This window comes from Salvelinus alpinus, chromosome 18 (assembly GCF_045679555.1).
Source record: "Salvelinus alpinus chromosome 18, SLU_Salpinus.1, whole genome shotgun sequence".
NCBI classification, from domain to species: domain Eukaryota; kingdom Metazoa; phylum Chordata; class Actinopteri; order Salmoniformes; family Salmonidae; genus Salvelinus; species Salvelinus alpinus.
In genome coordinates this window covers 30,479,094-30,488,154 of record NC_092103.1, presented here as the reverse complement: position 1 = coordinate 30,488,154, position 9,061 = coordinate 30,479,094, and the positions used below count along the sequence as shown (strand labels likewise).

The 9,061-nt window shown below is 45.0% G+C and overlaps 1 pseudogene; it reads right to left on the bottom strand.

The window, feature by feature from the left end:
* The window catches only part of LOC139543436 (tubulin polyglutamylase TTLL11-like), a 48,553-nt pseudogene that overhangs the window by 32,767 nt on the left and 6,725 nt on the right, over positions 1 to 9,061 (bottom strand).

The following is a 9,061-nucleotide window of genomic DNA, read 5'->3' as shown; positions in this document are numbered from 1 at the left end:
GTGGGGGCTGTGCTTTGGCAAAGTGGGTGGGGTTATATCCTTCCTGTTTGGCCCTGTCCGGGGGTATCATCGGATGGGGCCACAGTGTCTCCTGACCCCTCCTGTCTCAGCCTCCAGTATTAATGCTGCAGTAGTTTATGTGTCGGGGGGCTAGGGTCAGTTTGTTATATCTGGAGTACTTCTCCTATCTTATCCGGTGTCCTGTGTGAATTTAAGTATGCTCTCTCTAATTCTCTCTTTCTCTCTTTCTTTCTCTCTCTCGGAGGACCTGAGCCCTAGGACCATGCCTCATGACTACCTGGCATGATGACTCCTTGCTGTCCCCAGTCCACCTGGCCGTGCTGCTGCTCCAGTTTCCACTGTTCTGCCTGCGGCTATGGAACCCTGACCTGTTCACCGGACGTGCTACCTGTCCCAGACCTGCTGTTTTCAACTCTCTAGAGACTGCCGGAGTGGTAGAGATACTCTTAATGATCGGCTATGAAAAGCCAACTGACATTTACTCCTGAGGTGCTGACTTGCTGCACCCTCGACAACTACTGTGATTATTATTATTTGACCACGCTGGTAATTTATGAACATTTGAACATCTTGGCCATGTTCTGTTATAATCTCCACCCGGCACAGCCAGAAGAGGACTGGTCACCCCTCATAGCCTGGTTCCTCTCTAGGTTTCTTCCTAGGTTTTGGCCTTTCTAGGGAGTTTTTCCTAGCCACCGTGCTTCTACACCTGCATTGCTTGCTGTTTGGGGTTTTAGGCTGGGTTTCTGTACAGCACTTTGAGATATCAGCTGATGTAAGATTTGATTTGATTTGATTATTGCTCGGTGCAGAATGTGTTATGAAGGGGTTATGAACATGTTACAAAGTCCCTTTGTAACTTCCAACCTGGTATGTCTCGGTACAGAAGCTTCTTATGAATGTAGCATATATGTATTATGAGCATGTTATAACATCCTTATCTATGTTCCTAGCTGGTATGTCTCAGTGCAGAAGCCTCTTATGAATGTAGCATATATGTATTATGAGCATGTTATAACATCCTTATCTATGTTCCTAGCTGGTATGTCTCAGTGCAGAAGCGTGACAGCCCCTCTTTAGCGATATAGATCTCCAGCAGCTCCAGGGACTTGACCAGCTCGTAGAGACGGATGTCCAACTTCAGCTTGTCGATAAGACGAGGCTTGTGGATGTACTCCTGGACCACAGACTGCCTTGTCTGTGATCCCGCTATAACCCTGAGGTCGCTGGGGTCGCGGATGAGGTAGGTGCCATCCCCCTGGGAACCCCTGTCCGGCTTGGCGATGAAGGTGGGCTTCAGGGACGCGTCAGCATTAACTATGTAGTAATAAGACTTACTTGTTAGATATTACTGCACGGTCGGAACTAGAAGCACAAGCATTTCGCTACACTCGCATTAACATCTGCTAACCATGTGCATGTGACCAATAACATTTGATTTGTTTTGATTTCACTGACTGGAAAAACATAAACAATGACCATCCATAGGTCTAAATGGGTGAAGATGTTGGGTAAATTAAGCACTGGTCTTTAAACTTTAAATCATCATCAATGGCCAAGGCTGGTGTAGAGGACTGTGAATCCAGTCCTCCTAGTTGGTATGAGTGAAACACAAGGAACTGTCATGCTCAGATTAGTAACAGGGGAACTGAGACTTAAGAGACCAAATCAGCTTGATTGTAAAGGAGCCCCTCTGAGTTAGGGCTGGGCGATACAGTGGCTTGGAAAAGCATTCACCCCCCTTGGCATTATTCCTATTTTGTTGCCTTACAACCTGGAATGAAAATAGATTTTTTGGGGGGTTTGTATCATTTGATTTACACAATATGCCTACCACTTTGAAGATGCAAAAAAAAAATTATTGTGAAACAAACAAGAAATAAGACAAAAAAACTAAACTTGAGCGTGCATAACTATTCACCCCCCGCAAAGTCAATACTTTGTAGAGCCACCTTTTGCAGCAATTACAGCTGCAAGTCTCTTGGGGTATGTCTCTATCAGCTTGGCACATCTAGCCACTGGGATTGTTGCCCATTCTTCAAGACAAAACGGCTCCAGCTCCTTCAAGTTGGATGGGTTCCGCTAGTGTACAGCAATCTTTAAGTCATACAACAGATTCTCAATTGGATTCCCCTTAAACCACTTAAGTGTTGCTTTAGCAGTGTGCTGGGGGTCATTGTCCTGCTGGAAGGTGAACCTCCGTCCCAGTCTCAAATCTCTGGAAGTCTAAAACAGGTTTCCCTCAAGAAATAAGGGCTGGGCCTTATTTTTAACCAAATGTTGCAATTTGACTTGCGATTTAGAGCAAAACACTTGGGTTAACTGTTGGAATCATGGGAATATAATGTCTATTCTAATTCTATAGTTAGAATATAATAGCGGGCACTTTTAATACAGTGTTGTTTGACATGACAATGAATGAAAATTCCAGGGAGGAGTTATTGTGACAGGGTAGGAACTAATGTGTTGATAGGTGTTTCCTAGGGGACCCTATAATCTTTGGCTTCATGTAGCTAACATATTCTTGCTTTGCGTTTACCTCTTTAATTTAGAAGACACTGTTGCACAAACAACATGCTGATTTAGGTCTACACAATCACTTGCATTATCAGTATCAGCTGTATTGCTAATTACGCTTGCTCTTACTCAGTACATGTATTATCTAGCTAGCTAGCGATTAGCATTAGTGGCTAACAATATTTAGGAACAACTTGCTAAGAAAAGACAAACTAGCTATTTGCAGATGTAAGAAACACAAGCTAATAGTGTAATTATAGAATGCTGGTAGATTTATATTAAAAAGCAAAGTGACAACTGCATCGTTGTCATCAACAGTGTTGCATATGCTGCATTGACCACGCAGACTGAACGCAAGTGTCTCGTACGTAAACTCGTACATCGCCTTGGTCCGTACAATTGCCCTTATTTTAGCGCCCCAAAAAACGTAATACTTCCAGATCAACTGTAATGTCAATACCATTGTAAAGCACAATTTCTCCCCTTTCCAACAAAATCGATTACATGACCTGAACACTGCCCGTTTCTGCATAATTCAAGCAGGCAATGAGCCATGTCGGGTCTTTTTAAAAATGGCGGGTGGGGAAGCGAAACGAATGCGTGATAGTGAGAAGGACAGATGTCGTGTGGGAAAATTGCTTTTTTCACTCGATCTGTCCAACTTACCACCTTATCGCCTCTAAAATGTAAATAAAACACTATAAAGAGTTTATATAATGTGTCATTACATACCTATTTGAAGGTTTGTGTCGAATTTGAATCGTGTTTTTAGGGCGGTGCTAAAGTGATCTTAGAAGTAAACAGCAGCTTTGAGAATGATGATCGCATGCAATTATGACAAAAAAATGACTAGGTATCCACCACTAGCGCGCACCACCGCTAACTAGCCAGCCATTTCACATCGGCCACATATACAGCACTTTTCTTTCTAAGAGTGTACCTGTTATCACCTACTGTAACCTAAGTGACACAGTGATAGACTGACACAAGCCGAGTGATATTTAGCTACCCGCTTTGCCTAGACATTTCAAGTTCAAGTTTCAAGTTTTATTAGTAGTATCTACAGGATACGCATGGTATACACCGTCCAACAAAATGCTTACTTGCTTATCTTACTCTTGTTCACTTTCTCATGAATGAACCTCAGTGTCTTGTCACTGCCCCTAGAGTATTTTGCCCCATTCAGCACCACATCCCAAGGCGAAATATTGAGATCTGGGGCTTATATTTATCTAGGGCAATTTCCTAGGTTGGGATTAATTAATATTAACTACACACAATTTCTTTCCTAATCGTGGTCTACCTTGTTTAAGTAAGTAATTGAAACCAACTTAAATGTTAAGACTTAACCCTCTAAGCTCTGATAGTATCCTGTGGCACAGCTCTATCAAGGTTAGTCTATGCCTGTAGACAACGTTCCCTCTAAACTGCGCGCAGCCACGCACCTCCTCCATGACTGCAGAGCAGAAGAAATGCCAGCCAGCGCAGAGATGCACGAGATTGAACTTCACTGAGTTCGCTTCATTAGTTTGCACTATAGAGATCAACATTTTTCTCTAATGTGATCAAATCAACATAATATCAGCCCCTTTTAATGCAACAAACAAAAACAAATCTAACTTGCAAGATTGAGTCTAGTTGTAGATTTGAGATGATTGAGATCTAGTTGTAGGCAGAGCCAGAGAGCATGGGAGTAGAATTCTATTGACCAGACCATTCAATCAGCCTGAGTGGATGCACTTTTCCATCTGAGCTCAGAGCAAAGCATGTTTCTTAAAGGGGCAATGTTGTATTGATTACAGGCTTGATTATGCAAATAAGCCAATAGCCAGCGGGTAGCCTACATTGCATAATTCTCTGCATGGTAATAATAATGCATTTTATTTTGTAAATAAAATGCAAATACAATTTCATACAATGTACTGCAATGTACTCTACCGTTCAAAAGTTTGGGGTCACTTAGAAATGTCCTTGTTTTTTTTGTGGTTTCTTTTACCTTTATTTAACCAGGTAGGCTAGTTGAGAACCAAATTGCCGTATCTCAGACTGGCCAATAAAAATAAAAGATTAAGATGGTCAAAAGCACAAAGACACTGGACAGAGATATGGCTTTTTCTTTGCAACTCTGCCTAGAAGGCCAGCATCCCAGAGTCGCCTCTTCAGTGTTGACGTTGAGACTGGTGTTTTGCGGGTACTATTTAATGAAGCTGCTAGTTGAGGACTTGTGAGGCGTCTGTTTCTCAAACTAGATATTCTAATGTACTTGTCCTCTTGCTCAGTTGTGCACCGGGGCCTCTCACTCCTCTTTCTATTTTGGTTAGAGCCGGTTTGCGCTGTTCTGTGAAGGGAGTAGTACACAGCTTTGTACGAGATCTTTAGTTTCTTGGCAATTTCTCGCATGGAATAGCCTTAATTTCTCAGAACAAGAATAGACTGACGAGTTTCAGAAGAAAGTGCTTTGTTTCTGGCCATTTTGAGCCTGTAATCGAACCCACAAATGCTGATGCTCCAGATACTCAACTAGTCTAAAGGCCAGGTTTATTGCTTTTTTAATCAGAACAACAGTTTTCATCTGTGCTAAAATAATTGTATAATTTCTGGCGACGAATATGTAGCGAGGGCCAGCCGACTAGAGCATACAGGTTGCAGTGGTGGGTGGTATAAGGTGATTTGGTAACAGAACGGATGGCACTGTGATAGACTGCATCCAGTTTGCTGAGTAGAGTATTGGAAGCTATTTTGTAGATGACATCGCCGAAGTCGAGGATCGGTAGGATAGTCAGTTTTACGAGGGTAAGTTTGGCGGCGTGAGTGAAGGAGGCTTTGTTGCGAAATAGAAAGCCGAATCTAGATTTGATTTTGGATTGGAGATGTTTAATATGAGTCTGGAAGGAGAGTTTACAGTCTAACCAGACACCTAGGTATTTATAGATGTCCACATATTCTAAGTCGGAACCGTCCAGAGTGGTGATGCTAGTCGGGCGGGCAGGTGCGGGAAGCGAACGGTTGAAAAGCATGCTTTTGGTTTTACTAGCATTTAAGAGCAGTTGGAGGCCACGGAAGGAGTGTTGTATGGCATTGAAGCTCGTTTGGAGGTTAGTTAGCACAGTATCCAAGGAAGGGCCAGAAGTATACAGAATGGTGTCATCTGCGTAGATGTGGATCAGGGAATCGCCCGCAGCAAGAGCGACATCATTGACATATACAGAGAAAAGAGTCGGCCCGAGAATTGAACCCTGTGGTACCCCCATAGAAACTGCCAGAGGTCCGGACAACATGCCCTCCGATTTGAGACACTGAACTCTGTCTGCAAAGTAGTTGGTGAACCAGGCGAGGTAGTCATTAGAAAAACCAAGGGTATTGAGTCTGCCGATAAGAATACGGTGATTGACAGAGTCGAAAGCCTTGGCCGGGTCGACGAAGACGACTGCACAGTACTGTCGTTTATCGATGGTGGTTATGATATCGTTTAGTACCTTGCGCGTGGCTGAGGTGTACCCGTGACCGGCTCGGAAACCTGATAGCACAGTGGAGAAGGTACGGTGCGATTCGAAATGGTCAGTGATCTGTTTATTAACTTGGCTTTCAAAGACTTTAGATAGGCAGGGCAGGATGGATATAGGTCTGTAAAAGTTTGGGTCTAGGGTGTCACCCCTTTTGAAGAGGGGGATGACCGCGGCAGCTTTCCAATCTTTAGGCATCTCGGACAATACGAAAGAGAGGTTGAACAGGATGGTAATAGGGGTTGCAACAATGGCGGCGGATAGTTTTAGAAAGAGAGGGTCCAGATTGTCTAGCCCAGCTGATTTGTACGGGTCCAGGTTTTGCAGTTCTTTCAGAACATCTGCTATCTGGATTTGGGTGAAGAAGAAGCTGGGGAGGCTTGGGCGAGTAGCTGCGGGGGGGGGGGTGGAGCTGTTGGTCAGGGTTGGAGTAGCCAGGAAGAAGGCATGGCCAGCCGTTGAGAAATGCTTATTGAAATGTTCGATTATCATGGATTTATCGGCGGTGACCGTGTTACCTAGCCTCAGAGCAGTGGGCAGCTGGGAGGAGGTGCTCTTGGTCTCCACGGACTTTACAGTGTCCCAAAACTTTTTGGAGTTAGAGCTACAGAATGCAAATTTCTGTTTGAAAAAGCTAGCCTTTGCTTTCCTGACTGACTGCGTGTATTGGTTCCTGACTTCCCTGAACAGTTGCATATCGCGGGGACTATTCGATCCTATTGCAGTCCGTCACAGGATGTTTTTGTGCTGGTCAAGGGCAGTCAGGTCTGGTGTGAACCAAGGGCTATATCTGTTCTTAGTTCTGCATTTTTTGAAAGGGGCATGCTTATTTACGATGGTGAGGAAATTACTTTTAAAGAACGACCAGGCATCCTCGACTGACAGGATGAGGTCAATATCCTTCCAGGATACCCGGGCCAGGTCGTTTAGAAAGGCCTGCTCGCAGAAGTGTTTTATGGAGCGTTTGACAGTGATGAGGGGTGGTCGTTTGACCGCGGACCCATAGCGGATACAGGCAATGAGGCAGTGATCGCTGAGATCCTGATTGAAATGCGATTTGCTCCATTGATTTTGTTGCTAGGCCACTCTAATATGCTCAAAAAGCCACAGTAGCCTATTGGCTACTGTCTAAAACTGTAGCTTAAAGCGTGTACAGCCTCAGTTTTCACTGTAATTGCGCGCTGGAAGTTGCACAAAATTCTCACAATGTTCAAGTTTCTGCTCATAAGCCCAGAAATTTGCTCAGTGCCCAAAAACATTAGAGGGAACATTGCCTGTAGCCTGTCTGTGGTTAAGATGCAGAGCCTTTTAAAGGGGCTCTAGTGCCCCCCTCTGTTTGACTAGCTGAGCTGTATCTCAGGCAATGACGTAAGTTAATTCCCCTACCCAGTAAATCCCGGCTGTCTGAGGACACACCCTCTCAAAGTCACTGTGACCTCTGAACGTCAAACACCATTAACACTTATTAGCTTGACCTCTGACCTTTCCCTCTAGCTGTTCTGAATTAATCATGCGTGCCAATGCTGAGGGTTCACTAAGGGATGAGTAGAGGGAAGGGGGTGGACAGGGGTTTGAGTGGGATGTGTATGAGAGTGGTGTGTGTGTGTGTGTGTGTGTGTGTGTGTGTGTGTGTGTGTGTGTGTGTGTGTGTGTGTGTGTGTGTGTGTGTGTGTGTGTGTGTGTGTGTGTGTGTGTGTGTGTGTGTGTGTGGTGTGACACAGCTATTTGTGTGGTTTGTGTGTGGTTTCCTGTGGTATGGTAGTGACCAGGGTGTGTCACAGCCTATTAGAGAGCAAGTCATTCACTATTGCACAAAGGGCAGTGAACTACTAGTTTGTATGAAACAATTAAAGGAAAACTGTTCCTCGTGAGTCGTGCTCCTGAGTGGTGCAGCGGTCTAAGGCACTGCATCTCAGTGCTAGAGGCGTCACTACAGACTCTGGTTCGATCGTGGGCTGTATCACAACCGGCCGTGATTGGGAGTCCCATAGGGCGGTGCACAATTGGCCCAGCGTCGTCCGGGTTAGGGGAGGGTTTGGCCGGGGTAGGCCATCATTGTAAAATAATAATTCGTTCTTAACTGACTTGCCTAGATAAATAAAGGTTAAATAAATACATACTTTTTAGATTGCCATTTACAACAGATGTACACTTGATGGGTTAGTGGTACATCTCCAAACCGTGCAAAGGAAAGTTAGTAATACCGCATCATTGACTCAGAGGAGTCAGAGAGGGCTTGCACTGTTTGACAACATCCAATTGAGGACAAGCGCTCAGCCTTTTGACTGTATGCCATTGGGGAGTGAATGGCCCTGTTCCACTATGGAGTACAGTTTTCTCTGTTGTTATGGGGAAATAGTCTTACAGCGCAGCTGAAAACAGTGGTGGGGAGAGTGACAGAGGCTGCGTTTAAACAGGCATCCCAATTCTGATCTTTTGCCCAACTATTGGCAACATATCTGATCTGACTGGTCAAAAGACCAATAATTGGGCAAAATATCAAAATTGGGCTGCCTGTGTAAATGCAGATGGGGTGGTGAGAGAGCTCTGATAATGGCTGCTTCGAGGCTGAGTGATCCATGTGGCTGAGTGATTAATGTGTCCTGCACTCCCTGAGAATAGAAGTAGTACTCCCCAGGTAGGATCCAGGAGCGGTGGTAGAAGTAGTACTCCCCAGGTAGTATCCAGGAGCGGGGATAGAAGTTGTACTCCCCAGGTAGGATCCAGGAGCGGAGATAGAAGTTGTACTCCTCAGGCAGGATCCAGGAGCGGGGATAGAAGTTGTACTCCCCAGGTAGGATCCAGGAGCGGGGATAGAAGTTGTACTCCTCAGGCAGGATCCAGGAGCGGTGATAGAAGTTGTACTCCCCAGGTAGGATCCAGGAGCGGAGATAGAAGTTGTACTCCTCAGGCAGGATCCAGGAGTGGGGATAGAAGTTGTACTCCCCAGGTAGGATCCAGGAGCGGAGATAGAAGTTGTACTCCTCAGGCAGGACCCAGGAGCGGGGATAGAAGTTGTA